This window comes from Cyprinodon tularosa, unplaced genomic scaffold (genome assembly GCF_016077235.1).
Source record: "Cyprinodon tularosa strain WSP-4 unplaced genomic scaffold, ASM1607723v1 ctg257, whole genome shotgun sequence".
In the NCBI taxonomy this organism is placed as follows: domain Eukaryota; kingdom Metazoa; phylum Chordata; class Actinopteri; order Cyprinodontiformes; family Cyprinodontidae; genus Cyprinodon; species Cyprinodon tularosa.
The window spans coordinates 228,421-243,767 of record NW_024038953.1 but is presented as its reverse complement, the minus strand read 5'-3'; the positions used below and the strand labels follow the sequence as shown (position 1 = coordinate 243,767).

The following is a 15,347-nucleotide window of genomic DNA, read 5'->3' as shown; positions in this document are numbered from 1 at the left end:
TAACTGTTTTCCAATTTCTCCAATTTTTTAAAGACAGACTACAGATTATAAAAAAAAAAAAGATGTTTTAGACTCATGGCAATTTGTATTGGTGTAAAATGCCGTATAACTTAAATATGCACTTATATGGTATGTACTGAGCTGCTCTGATTTAAATTTTCTCCAAGGATTAGCTGCTGGTTACTCTTTTGTCTGATTTTTTCTCAAAGGTTCATGAACCACAAAAAAAAAAAAAAAAATTTGGCTATAAAAGAAAAAAGAAGTGCTTAATATTTCCCAATAGACGCATTGGTTTTTAGAGATTATTAGATTTTTCCCATCTTTTTTTTCAAAGCTCATGTTCCATACAAATTGCTTCAGAAGTGTGCTTGAGCATTTATAACTGTTCTTTTTAAATCCTTATGCATTTTATGAACAGGAAGGAGGAAAAACTGTACCAAGCCTATTGATTTCTTCACTCATCGTATACAGTATAATTCTGTTATCCTGGTATTTTTCTAAGAAATGCATCAAAAGACATAGATCACACATCTTAGCATAAAAATCATTTCAGGGAATTACAATTCTGTTGAAAAACATCACTGAAATCTCCATTAGGACAGATGGAAAATTAGCACACAGGGAATCACAAAGTTATGTAAATTAGAGAGATTTAAATATAAGAATGAGGAAAAAAATAAGTATGATGCCATTAAAAATGAGCAGCTTGATAATTATAAATGTAATTATAAATGTTAATATATATTTTTAGATTGGATTAATTAACCATGTAATTAAGAAAACAACAGCTGGCTCTTGCTTTCATTATTATCTGCATCTTTGTACTTTTGAAAAAAAGTGTAAAACAAACTTTTGCGTTTGTTATTTGTTTTTTCATGATTAAATATCCCCTACAATCAAACAAAATATCTGAATCGTTAATTTTTCTTAATTCAACCAATGACGTTTTTTCTTACTAGAGATTTATCAATATATTAGCTGGTCCCGTTATTCAGCACTAAGAAAAGTTGATTTTAAAGGCTTATAAAACATAATTTATTAGGCAGGCCTGTCCCAAATGTTTATAAAGTGTTTTCCTTTATGAGAGCATCTTTCCTAATAGATCTGGTCCTGCTGTCAGATATTTGCTGCACTGTTATCTTTATAATGAGGGGTTATGCGAGCCTGTTTATTATAATAAATGTTATTTTAGAAGCCTTGCTGTAAAGTTAAAAACATTTTAACAATGAAAAAAGTGTAATAGGCAATAGCCTACGTTTCTAAACCAGCGACACGGTCCCGCTGTCCGTTTGTGACACAATCAAAGCTCCATACATTTATTAACAGTTTGTCAGAAACAGAACATGACAGAACAAACTACATTCTGTTTCTTACCTGCGGCCACCCCGCTGCTTCACGAGCTTCTGGGTTTATTATCAACGCTGAGAGTTTCTGAGTCACGAGCCCAGTGTTCTGCAGTGGACGGTCTCGTGCAGCAGTGCAGCTCTCCCTGCTCCGCATGAAGATACCGCACGCGCACAGGCTGGGCACAGAATGGAACTGCAGGCACGAGGCAGTCGCGAGCCGCTCCAATCAACCTGTTGCTTACGTCACCGCATCTCCACGGGTCCATGTAATAATAATTAGCTTTAGATACCTGTATTTGTATTCCCCAGAGCAGCACACAAGAGGCGTAGCCATAAAATGTTTATAAGGGTGGCCAGGCAATAACCAATGTATACTGAGGGGGGGGGGGGTTGGAGAAAAAGATGATAGGCACCGGAACCTCAGGGTCAATCTACACTGTTCCAACAGGAACAAGCACAACGTCCATGTTCCTAAATAAAGACAACTATAGTTTCCTACAGCCTTTGCTAACAAATAGATCCAAATATTTAAACATCCATTTAGATAAAAGCTATATTTGATCAAAATTCTTTGAGGTTTGAGTACTAGAGCAAACATCTTTTCCATCGTCATTACTTACCTACTTCTATCAATATTATACATTAAATTGATATTTACAAGTACTAATATCAACATAAATTGATAAATTAATAGGTTTTTATTAAAATTGTTATTTACTGACGACTCTTAGATGACTTCCAGAGACACATCATTTTCTCTTTACGGCATATAACGCAAAATCTAGTTCTGAAACAGCATGAATTCTGTACTAATCATCTCTAATGTTGCTATATTGATGTGCATAATTAACCACAGTGTCTTTGTTGTCAAGTAATTGTTAATATATATAAAATTAAAATTTTTGGAATATTCTACTTGAGAGAAAAAAATGGTAGGGGTGGCCACAGGGGTGGCCAATGATTGGTTAAGGGCGGCCATGACCACCCCTGACCCCCATCTAGCTCCGCCCCTGAAGCACACCCCTAAAGTTCACGAAGAGATTATTATACAAGGTTGAAAATTATTTCACTATTTTATGTTGATACTGGTTCAAAGGTTAAGGTGTTCCTGTTGATTTTTTGGGGGGTTGTAGAGATGGAACAAAAGAATGGGTCCCAAGACTGTATATTGGGTTTTGCCGATGCAAATTAGACTTAATTATTCCAGGTTTAGTGACTTGAGGCAAATCCACTTTTGCAAAACTTTTATTCTCCCAGGTCTTTCATTTATCAGTTAGCCAGAGCAACCATGTCCTACTAAATTTCAAACCTTCCTTATTAAAACTGTTTAATGTTATAGAGGCTTAGGTGATTTTTAGCCATCTCTGTAGCAATGCTGCTATTGGTTTATGCTGCTGGAGAACACGCTTACTTTTCATCACTCCACTACATTCTTTTGTTTTTCGCTTTATAATAGCTATATCTGGCCAAGAGTTTTGTTCAACCCTGACACCTTAAGAAGGTATTAGCTGGGCTGCTGCCAAAACATTATGTTTAACTTTGATACCGGTATATGAAACCAGAGACGGTCCTGGACCAAATTTGCCAAGGGAGACAGCTTGGGTGCATAGGATAAAACAACCAATCATGTCAAAAGTTTCTTGTTTGATGCATTAAGTGAATCAAGGAGCCATTTGCAGACCTAGAAACCTCAGATCCAGCAAATTAAAATGAAGAGCCTATCTCAGTATGACTGAAAAGCATAACTTCATTTTTAAATAATCAATAAAATGATAAAGTAAATATAACAAAGTTAAATCTCTCCTCTGGTTTCTGTTCCTGCACATATCATTTATTTAACATATTTTTGTTGCCATTAGTACAGAGGAGATAAAAGGGGCCAGGACTACTTCTGCAGGGGTACACTCCCCTGTTTCCCCCTGTCTAGAAATGACTGTGGATAAAATACTATGAAGTAGGGGTAGTGCCATTCACTCTGCTTTTGTTTAACATTAAAACATTATCCAAGGGTAATGCTTCTGTATTCTTTGTGTGTCTGCACTGCTGTTCAGGCAAAGCCTGGTTCTGCTATAGATTCCTTCCGGTTAAAGTTGAGGTTTCCTTTCCACTGACAATGCGGAAGCTATAGTCAATAAGTCGATGCAATCTGTTCGGTTTCTTTATCTGGATTTCTTTTAACAATTAGAATAAATTGAAATTCACTTCAAGATTTGATGACTGGATCAATAAGAGTGCATGTTCCTGTCTTTGTGATTGCATTGAAGTCCCTTGAGACAACGGGTTGGTGCTCTTTAAATAAACTGAATCATTACAGTTATATTTCTAATGCATTTTTTAAAAAAAATTTCATAATGTTGTGCTTTATTGTATTCTACTAGGAGACGATATTATTTATTATCTTCAAAGTGTAACTTGTCCCATATGAAAACATAACCCTGCTCCAGATAAATTTGGAAAAATGCCATCTAAGTAGTCGGTGCCAATAGACCCTGAAGAGCAGGGCTAAGCGTAGGTGGGTGAGGGTGTTAGCAGGAGTGTCGTTAGGAATAGACAGTAGTCATTGCCAATAATCAGTTGTGTGCATTTTATTTGTTGTGGCTGGCTACTGTTTTCCATTTTGAATGTATAGACATTGGAATAAATTACCTAATATATAACTACATAAGTTGTTTTATGACTAGTCTCCACATAGTACTGTCTATTTGAGAACTACTCTACTTCGATTGTTTTTTAGAAATTAAGTGTAATTTAACTACTTTCTATTTCCATATTACCGGTACATGCGTAATGTAATGACACACTCTGTACATCTTGGCATGAAAACATACTTTAATCACCAACAGAAAACAACAGGCATCATTAGCTGTTTTTGTTGATGATCCATTTGAGTCTGTTATTCATCAGAAGTTGGTGGTGTGCTGCAATAATCAACCCATTAACACGAGGCAGAAGGGGGAGCGACCCCCTGCTGACACGGAGCACAAGACATTTCCAAACACACAGAAGTGTCAAGCTGCATTTGGTGTTACGTAATCACCAGCAGCCCTGTTCTGGTCTGAATTTCAATCACTTTCTGAAACCTTTGCATTTCTAAAACCCTCAGGTAGGCTTTCAGAAGAAAAAAGATCTGCTTCTAAGGGTTTTCTTCACACACTGGTAAAGAAAGATATATCAAATACGAGGAACAATTTGATATTATGTAGGATAAAAGATCCTGCATATAATGAGAACATTTCTTTAATTAGATGTCTGTAGAGTCATGAATTTATACCAGGCATCAATGAACTCCTCTTTATTTAGGATGTATGCAGCTCAGGAGTGAGATTTTAGGATTTTTGCTAAATGTGTATGTATATTTATGAATAACAAAAACAACTACTCAATCTTTAGAGGACCAAAACACTGCAAATATAGCAGAGCAGTATATTTAGGTGGCAGTGATGAAATCTAAAGGATAAAGGAAGAAAGGATCTGTGATAATGCTTCTTTGTGCTGCTAGGATGCAGCACTCTGTCAATGAAGGGCTTTACATCAGCTTCACCCATTGAGTTGGATACATTGTTCAACATATCATCTTTACCAGATTACCCCTACCATAAACGTTGGCAGGGGTCTCCTACACTCCATATTTTCCCACCCCTCTAAACAGGTAACATAACCATTGTGAAGAATGTCAGTGTTATTACTCAGAATTTCCACTTTAAAGTCACCGAAAATCATCTTTAAACTTTGACCAACCATACAAAAGCAAACAAGTTATTGTTTCCCAAATCCAACTGTGCCAATCTAAGAAAATAAGGTAAATCTTATGTCAAATAAGTCCTGTTATGACATTGGATGTGTGGGCTATGAAAATCAGCAGCAGGTTTTTACAATGAAGATTATTTAGAATCAGTGCCGCAATACGGTATGTGGTTTGGAGGCATCACTGCTTGCAAAATTACTTCTTTTTCTAATTTAGTCTTTGGTACACTGATGCGATTCATTTCATTTAGGTATACTAATTTACACATACCTGTGAGGCAAGGGAAATACATTTTGCATCAGGTTTTTCAGGTTATTTAAGATACAAATATGAAGAAAATGCATTCAGCCTTTCTGTCAGAACTTTGTAAAAGTAACAATAATTACAGTTTCCGCTTTATTTTTTTTATTTTTTTTTTGCCATTTTCTCCGTGAAATCATTTCAGCTAAGATATGAAGCATTTGTGTAGAGTAATAATCAAACTCACTAGATTCTGTTAGATTTGAGTCTGGACTTTAATATATCCAAAAAAGTAATAGGTGACTTTGGTGGGAACTGGATTGTTTTGATTTTATTTTGCCAAAGGAGCTGCATGGACATGAAAAAAAAACTATTTCCTTCCACTTCACAATGACTTTCATTAAAATGTGAAAGTTTGAGAGGTGTGATTTCTTTTTTTTTTTTTTTATTTCTGTGGAGAGAAAAGTAAACCTCTAAATAAAAGACAGAACAGCTCAAAGCGAGCCAGTCCCAGCAGACTGGAATTAAACTGGGCAGCTCCCAGGTGTGAAATGGTGTCTGAAGGTTGCAGAAATGTTAGAGTGACAGACTGTAGGTTATAGATCCACCTACACTGATAACGGTGCTCAAACACAATCTGAATGAGCCTCTTTCTCTGCTGATGTAACTCCTACGCAGAGCGTTGCCAGGGAGATATGGAGCACCTTTAATCATAATGCGTTGAATGTGGTAAATAAAGGCAAAAGGGTCGCTACGGTAACATTATACAGGCAGCTTGCATGAAGGAGAACCCTCCCACCCACAGCCCCGGGATGACTATCTGAATTCAGTGAGAAACACACAAAGCAGCTTTAATCTTCGGCATTGTTATAGTCTCCAATCATCAAATATTAAATGAAGGAACTGGTAAATGAACGGGGAGCAAACCAGCATGGCAACAAAAGCACCCAACAACCTGCAGTGGATGGTCTCTGCATTACACGTTGCTAATGCAATGGCTTTTTGATACTTGTAGAGAACATATCTTGAGTTGGCATTAGCAACCTAACAGAGACAATATCATCCTAAGCAATGACAAAGCAGTTATCTAACAACCATTGGAAAGAATTCGGTATTCAGGTGATTAGTTCAAGGGACACTTTCAATTTCTAAAAACACTCACAGACCACTTTTATCAACTGTGCATCCAATCATGTGACTCTCCCATTACACAACATCCCAAAGGTGCTCTCCTGGAGTGATATATGTTGACTGTAAAGGCAAGCAAAGCCTTTATTACATGGTGCATTATTCTGTATGACATCCAGAAAACCACATTGGATAAAAAAAAAAAGGATGAACAGTGATACCCTGGTTTGTTGTGCTGTTTTTTATTTAAAAGTGCCAAGCTGGCACAATGGGGCCCAAAGTGTGCCAAGGAACCACCCCCACCCCTACCCCCACCATGATCTACTACCATCAACCTGAACGCAAATAGTTTTTTTCATTGTGTTTGTTTCAGCAGGTATTTTAGACCCTGGCTGCAGTTTTTCCTTAACCTGACTCCGCCAGATGGATTTGCTCCGCATATTCATCTGGAAACCTTCTGTTAAAGTAATTTTGGGAAGGGGCGAAAATACTGGTTAGCTGATTGGCCTATGTTGGTGATAGACGGGCCAAATAAACCAATCAGATCAACGAAGCATATAACGTACTAACAGAGCGACGATGAAGAGGAGCCAATTGATAGATCAAACTCTTGCCACAACCAGTCGGGAGAAGAGCAAAAACATCTTTTCCTCTGAGAAAAGCCTCCAGAGCAGTGATTTGCTCGTCTTTCAGTGAAGAAATACTCGATAAAACTTGCTCGATAGCCACGCTAACGCTAGTTTCATGGGCTGAAGCCGCCATGTTCTTTAGACTGAACTGTCGCGCTTCTAGTTGTGTCCACCTCAACCAGCCTCAAAGCCAACGCTGATTGGACATTCGTTTGGTGAAAGGCTCCAAATTTTCTTTAATGGAGAGTAGCCAGACTGATCTGCGAGTGAAACCTTGAAAGCTCGTGAGATCAGGATGGTCTCACGAGGCTAGTTTCTCCTCAACATCTGCAGGACAAATGTCAGTCGACTGCCATACAAGCTGTTTCATGCACCCAGCACTGGAGAATCCAAAGTACACTTAGGCTGGATTACCAGAAACCTCAATATCTTGTCCTCATTGGATCAAACATTAATATATAGTTTGTTGTATATATGTATGATCAATTCAATCAAAGGCAATATAACATCTGACAGCAGTATATTTGGCTACAAGGATAAAAACCTAATTTAGCTCGAAAACAAATCAACCAATAAAACACATTATATTTGCCTTATATTGATACACTTTTCAGTACTCACAACCTCACGTAGTACAAACTGTTGAGAATAGGGGATGTGTCAACTGTGGACAGTTTCATAATGTGCATCCAAACTTTTCATGGTGGAGTCATAAAATTGCAAATATGTGCTAATCTGGAACATCCACAGAGCTATAAATAAAAAAGATGAGATATAAACCGGTTAGAGTTAATATTTATTTAAAAATCAAATGCATATATATTTTAGAGTCTCACATTTTAAACGCCTCCCTCATCATGCATGAGTGCAGATCAGTTATTTCTCAAAAAAACACATTTAGAGTCTCTGTGTGGAGAGCTCTCTTCCCTCTGGAGACATTATCTGCTCCCCGGGCCATTAATGACTGCAGCGTGTTCAGAGAACTAATGTGGACACATGTGTTGTCCTCTGAGGTGCTGGAAGCCAGAATCAAGAGTTTCTCTGCAGTGCTCTTCCTCTGCAGTGGAGACGGTTATGTAACATAAAAGATAAGGGAGGGGGTTTTGGCTGCAGTACTTTTCACACTTACTGCACTGCATGGATACAAGAAAACCACACGGTTATCACGCATACGTTCAAAAATTCTGCCTTGAAAAAACATTATTTGTTTTGGCGTTTCTGTTATTGTGCTTATGATTGACAAACAGGGTGTAGCACATGATTGTGAGAGCAATAAATGGTGCACTCCTTAATTTTAAACCTTTATGGAAGAGTGGGAAAAAGATACATCTATACCCCCCTGGATCGGGCTGTTATTTGGTAGAACATGGTGGTGGCAGCATTATGCTGTGGGATGCATTTCTTCAGCAGTGACATAAGATATGGAACTAATTAAAATAGAATGTTGGAACAAAAGCATTTAAGGACTGACAAGTCCTCACCTAAATCTAACTGAGAATATTAAGCAAGGCAAGTTTATTCATATAGCACCCTCCAATACATGGACAATTAAAAAGATAAATTACAGCTGAATAACAGCAAAACCCTTTGTGAAACAAATAAAACAATTTGACCACAAAAAAGCAGAATAAAAGCAAGTAAAAAATAAAAGAAAATAAAACTGTTGGATCACAACCTTAAACTAATGATAGTTCAGTTAGAGGTTTAACTTCAACAGTCAAAGGCAGCTCTAAACAAACAGGTTTTTAACTTTGATTTAAAGAACTCAGGCTTTCAGCACTTTTACAGTGTATTTTTTTCAGATCAGTGGAGAATACGAAATAAATGCTGCTCCTATGTTTAGTTCTAGTTCTGGATGGACAGAGTTGTCTTTAATTAGAAGACCTGAGAATCCTGGAGGTGTCCTTCAGGTGATAAAAGGCTGACTTACCGTAGTAACTGCCTATATGTGCCTCTGAAGGTTCAGGTCTGAATCTCTCCTCCTTTCTAATGAGGAAATTGGAAAATATTTTAGGTTCTGAGGAGATCCAAATAAAAACAAGCTTTTTAACACAACTTTAAATCCATAATGAACGTTTCATCCTGTTTCCTCAGACATAAACCCTAATCTTAAGTCAAATGTGAGGTCATCTTTGAATCAAGCTTTGGCCCCCTGCCGGGTCATCTATGGGATGGTTTCTTCAGAGTAGCAAGCTTTACTAATTCTCCTTCAAAAAGTAAAGATGCTCGTTGTGGTCAATTTTTTTTTTTTAGTTCCATCTGACCATATTCCATGCAGATCTTTTTCTCTAAGTGCCCTGCCAAGCTCCAATCTGTGTCTTTCCTTTGAGTAATGGCTTCTTTGGTTCCGACTGGCCCTTCAGACGACTCTAAAAACTGACTGGACTAGATTCATTTGTACAAAATGAATACTAGTATCCTTTAAATAATAAAAAAAATACTTTATATATTCCCTCCATCTTCTGTCACGCTTACCCCTGCTGGGGTTGCGAGGGGAGCCCATCTCCAGCAGTCAATAAGAAAGAGGCGGGGTACACCATGGAGAGGTCGCCAGTCTATCACAGGGCAAAACGGAGACAAACAACCATTCACTCACACAAACACACACACACACACACACACACATCTGAGAATTTAGAGAAAACATTTAATCTAATAGTCATTTTTTTGGACAGTGGGAGGAAGCCGGAGTACCTGCAGAAAACCCATGCATGCTCAGGGAGGACATGCAAACTCCATGCAGAAAGACCCCGGGCCGGGAATTCGAACCTGCAACCTTCTTGCTGCAATGCAGCAGTGCTTCCCACTGTTGGACTGAGCAGCCCAGCTTTACATATCACTAAATTATTTTGTATAAACTTTTCTTATTTTAATCAATGCAGATTTCTGCCACGGCCTGCTGACCATCAGCTCAAGTTGGTTGCTGTTTATTCAAGGTAAGAACAAGTATGTTTTTGTAAGAAATGCTGCACTAATAAATGTTTACTGTTTTCTAGATTCACTGTAAACCAAAATGTTTAGACAAACACTGTTGATAAAGTAAGTAGACCAAGTAGTCAAGAAACAGTATTTTGTTAACATTTCTGCTCACTGAAATATGTTTAGTTGGTGTGAAGGTTTAACTCAACGTGGTTTAACTCAAACTTTTGTATTAAACTGAACTATTTGTGTATAAAATAAGCATAACTTAATTAGATAGTTAAAGAACAACTAAACTGTAATGAGGAAGTTCTGGTGCAGATTTGGACAATAGGATCCCATAGTTGGGAAGGGGTGTGGCTAATGCTGCAACGCCATGGTTGAGGTTGCTGTTAGATTTAAATGCTAATTTAACCCTATAGAATCCCAGTTATATTTCTTGGCAATAAATGGGGAAACAGTATTGATTCTAATCAAAAACAACAACCTCCATAGGATATAAAACATTGATTAGTTTTTATTTTAGTTATCTAGAGTTTAACATATATTGTTTCAGATGCATTACATATGCATGCATATATGCAACAATAAGTTTTCATTAAAAAATGACTTGGAATTATTCAGCATTTATAACATTATAAGTAAATTCAAAGTATTTAAAAAAAGATTTAATTTGCTATTTAATCTTTAAACTTAAATGTATTTAATTGAATCAGTAGATTTTACTTAAAGTTGAGGCTCTTAAAATCCTCTTGATTATACTGAGTGAGTGCCTGTCTGTGTAAGACTTGATTGACTTTGGATAAAAACTCTTTTGTACCAAAACAGGTAATTCTTTGGGAAACAGAACTAGTACTCTTCCTGTACGATCTGATAGCTATTTATAATCCTGGTGTCTTCAGTTATTAGAACCAAAGGATGAACCAGCTTTATGGAGGCGCATTGCTCTCCGATACTTCTGATTTTTGCTCTTAAAATATCAGAAGAAAGTGTGAACATTTTCCTTTAAACACAGTTAGATTAACCAATCAAAAGATTGCAAAAGTCCATCATCACCTTCACATTTGCAAATTGTTCATGGCTGAATTTATGTAAAATTGGCCCAATGCTCATGTGAAGCATAGGGAATCATCTGGTCGGCTGCATCCTCCTGATGTTCTGCCAGTTTTTTCTGATCTGAAAGCTGCGTTCAGAGCCAGCAGGCCCGCGTTCAGTCAGCAGAAACGTTAATCAAAGTTCAGAATTATGCAACAACCTGAACTGAATCAGCTGCTCCGCCACTTGGGGTCATAAAACTGACTCACATACTGCCTCATTATCTGTTAGTACGAAGATGAAAGCAGGCGGACGGTAATTATCTGTGCGGAGAAAGGAGAAGGAAATCCTCAGGAGTGAAGGAGAAACAGGTTCAGTGAGAGCAAGAGAGATTATTTCAGATTATTTTTCTCCCTGATTTAAAGCACAGCACTTTACGTAACTTACTTAATGGGTTAAGAGGCTCAGGAAACGGTGTTAAAAATAAAATAACAAATCCTTATTACGGTATTAAACAGAGAACTGGTTCTACTCTATGCCTGGAAGTTTCTGCAAGAGTCTTTCCCACTAATCTGGATTTAGGAACCAGAATATCACCTGTAAACAATCGCAATCTGTTTTCAAACCCCACACAAAACATTCATCCACAGAGAAACTTTCAGGATAGAAAACAAGCCACCATGTTCAGTTTTAGCACATTTTTATTTGTTCCTTTTCAGTCGTTTTGAAAAATCAAAATAAATTGTACAAACAGATAAATTATGGCTCTGTTACAGGAAAGATTGGAGACCTCATTTGATCTTATTGCCGTTCTAACAAAGGTGATATGGGCCAAGTCTGAATCCCCATCCAAGCTGCTGCCCTTTGTGCAAAACTGATATTCCTCCGAAGAATAGGTGGCGCTATTGTCTGGACAGTGCCTTTATTCTCTGCATATCAGGTAACAGTGAATGAATGCTGTGCCTGGAGGACAGTTCAGATTGTTTTTTAAAAGTAGGGTTATGATGAGCATCGTTAGCAGTCAGCATCTTACACAGAGCAGATTAAAACTCATAAAGTCCAAACTCCAGATGCAGATGTTATCTGTTGATCTTATTGGATTTAAGCACAAAGTAGATTTCCACCATCTTAAATAATTTTTAAAGCAATTTAATGGAATGTTATTTCATAAATACTAAATGTTTCTACTCACATCTACATAGGACCGTTATCTACCAAAAACATTTATGATTGTTTAGTGAAGACTGATCCACTCTAACGGTCTGCAGCTGGTTGCATGGAAAGAAGTATAAGTTGTAAAGAGATGAAAGTTATATCGTTTACATTAAAGAAATGTAAACGATATAACGATATAACGATAAACGATATAACGATATCGTTTACATTAAAGAAATGTAAACGATATAATTTAATAAATAATGAAAATTAAATGAAATGAATCATGAAAAGAATCTTGATCAGATATTTGCAAACAGTACGGACTACAGTGTGGTGAGAGGTTTTATTTTTGAGCTAGTTGTACAGTAAATGTTTTCAGGTAGAGTTTGTGATTTTCCCCATTATGATAAATTAGTAATTTAAGAATGATTCACCTGATTTGTGGTATAATCTGGAGAGCTAACATCCAATGGAAAGCTACAGAATAGCCCTTTATTATGAGCTGAGATTCGTGAGGATTCAGACTTGGTCAAAAGAGCCAAAACAAAACTGCAACATTTTCAACCAAAACTAACAAAAACCTTCAATCTGTTGTTCTGATGCAACTGCACTGCGGCATAGAAAACGTAGAAGATACTTCATTTGACAAAATCAATTAGACCTGATTAAAATGCTTTGTTTTTTAATGTTTTTTTTAAAGAGTTCAAAATAAAAGTAGTTTTGGCTGAAAATCCTGCAGCTCATTACTTCAAACTAAAAGTCTTAAGCCTTTAAAACTGTTTAAGGCAGAAGCACTTAAAAAGCTACAAAAATAATAATTTAAAAAACAGAAGAGAGCACATCATCTGTGACAGTTGGGAGTAAATGTTTAGAAGTTTGCAGAGTTTATCTCATTCTGGGTGAACCTTTTTTATTTTACCTGCGACATGTAAATAACTCAACTGGTTAAAAAATCCTTAACATGTAATGAGCTTGTTTTCTATCATTGATAGATATATAGAAAAAAAAACTGGTAAACAAAAGCTAAAGTAGGCTGTTTTTCTTCTTACATGTAAAATATACAACTTATGTCCACAGGGCTCCTCTGGGCTTCAAAAACAACATGGTACCTTTGTGCCTTTCATATGTCCTTTAAAAAATAGGATTCAAGATATGATCTCTATCGTACACAAACATCCTTCATTAATCATCCCTACGCTCGTTGATCGCTTGTTCTTTTTTCTCTATGATAAACGTACCGTATAAAAACAAAGAAAAGGTTTTATTCATGCACATTCTCCCTCACAGGCCCACAGACAGCCACGCCTCAGAGTCACGGATGAACTTTCCTTCCTGTGTTTGAAATCAACATACAATCATGGTTAAAAACTAAGAACATCCATCTTGAGTTCTACAGCTGTGGGAGCGGTTCTGTGACTTCTTATTTGCCTCCATACAAATTCCTTCTGGTTTTTGTTATATTTTTATTATTCAGAGAAAAAAATATTTTTCCAATCATAATTTCCTTAATTAAATGGGGAAAAAATAAATTTGTCTCCAAGAGAACATGGATCTATCCTTTTTCTGATAAATGTTTTGGTTCAACAAGTTTTGGTTTATATATCCAGGCCTGAATACAGTAAAATTAAAGAAATTATTAGTCTGATTGTTGGACAATAGACTGCAAAAAAGTGAAATCTAAGTCAGTCAACTTTCCTTAAAATAAGTCATTTTTTTTCCTGAATTGAGCAGGTAGGTAAAGTGAGACACTTTGCCAATTGAATGAGGCAATTTATATTACAAATAAGAAAAAACAAGCAAGCAGTCTCTTTTCAAGAGCATAATATAAAATAATCATATTTTAAGGTTAAAAATACTCATTCATTGGCAGATCATTTTATTTGTCTACTCAAACTAAGGATAAGTTCACGTATTTTAAGACATTTTACTGACTTTTACATTTTTTCGCATTGAGTCTATGGAGCGTTGTCGCATATCTTTCTTCCTAGTGACCATTAGACTTTATAACCATCACTGCCCTAAAATATAGCAAGTTGTAAATTATACTAAAAACAGCATTTTTGAGAACTACAGTATTTTTCCTTTTCTTTTTCTTTTGAAAACACAGAATTTCCTCTCACTGTTTGGCAATAACTCAGGGCTCTGCAACATGTGGCTCCAGAGCAGCAAGTGGCTCTTTGGAGCTTCTACAATGACTCTTATTAAAGGCTGAAAATGATAATGAACCAACTGGTTTTAAATAAACTATAACAAATACCATTCCGTATATTCTGAAGGAAAACATCCAATCATTTTAAGTACAGTTAGTTTTGCAGCCGGTCAATGATCCAACAAACAATAACAAAACCACTTCTAAACAGCATTGTTAAATTCAGTACTTAAATCTGAAAAAGAAGCTGAGGCATGATCTCAAAGAGGCCAAACTGAAATATTTCTGTAAAGAGCGCTGGTCCAATGTAGAGGATAGAACATCACAAACACCTGATGGCAGTTTTTACAGCTGGTCAGGTTAGTTTGGACAGTTTTTATTCCTTAATATCTGAATTAATCAATTAAAAACCACTTTATGTATGCACTTTGGGCTTCAGGCTATAATATTGAAATTGGTTTGAGATTCTGAGACACTGAAATGTGAGAATAGAGCAAAAACAGAAGGAATCTGTTAGGAGAAGAGAAGCTACAGTATAAACAGCACCTGTATACCTAATACAATAAACAGCTAAATCTGTTTATAAAAGTACCGAGTCAGATAAACCAGTGCAGCTTTTATAATACATGGGATTTACTTGGTAGGCATCTCCTGATGAGGCTGGGCTGACTGGATAAACTTATTTCTTAAACCATTACAAGTTTAAGCTCTAAGATGAAAAATCTGTGGGTTGTGAACAGAAAACTTCATGGGTTCATCACTGAAGCTCGTCCATCAATGGCTCTGGGCAAACCAGTGTTTCCTCAAAACGAACAACATTCACAAAGACACAACAAAGCACTGAATTCCAAAACCTACAGAAGATCACACTACAATCAACTTAATTAAAACCCCGATGGTCCACTGGAAGGGGATTGGAACACACAAAAAAAACAAGGAAAACAGTTTAAAAGAAATTACTCCCGAATCGTCCAAAAGACGAGGAGCTAACAGAGAGA

General features: G+C 36.6%; 1 protein-coding gene across 2 annotated transcripts in view; it reads right to left on the bottom strand.

Moving 5' to 3' along the window:
* gdpd4a (glycerophosphodiester phosphodiesterase domain containing 4a) overlaps positions 1-1,613 on the bottom strand; it is a 46,018-nt gene extending 44,405 nt beyond the window's left edge. The window contains exon 1 of one of the 2 annotated variants that reach the window (XM_038288479.1): positions 1,375-1,613. The gene's annotated coding sequence lies outside the window, so the exon portion shown is untranslated. The remainder of the gene's footprint in view (positions 1-1,374) is intronic. The other variant, XM_038288478.1, reaches the window with a different exon arrangement.
* Positions 1,614-15,347: the final 13,734 nt, after the last annotated feature.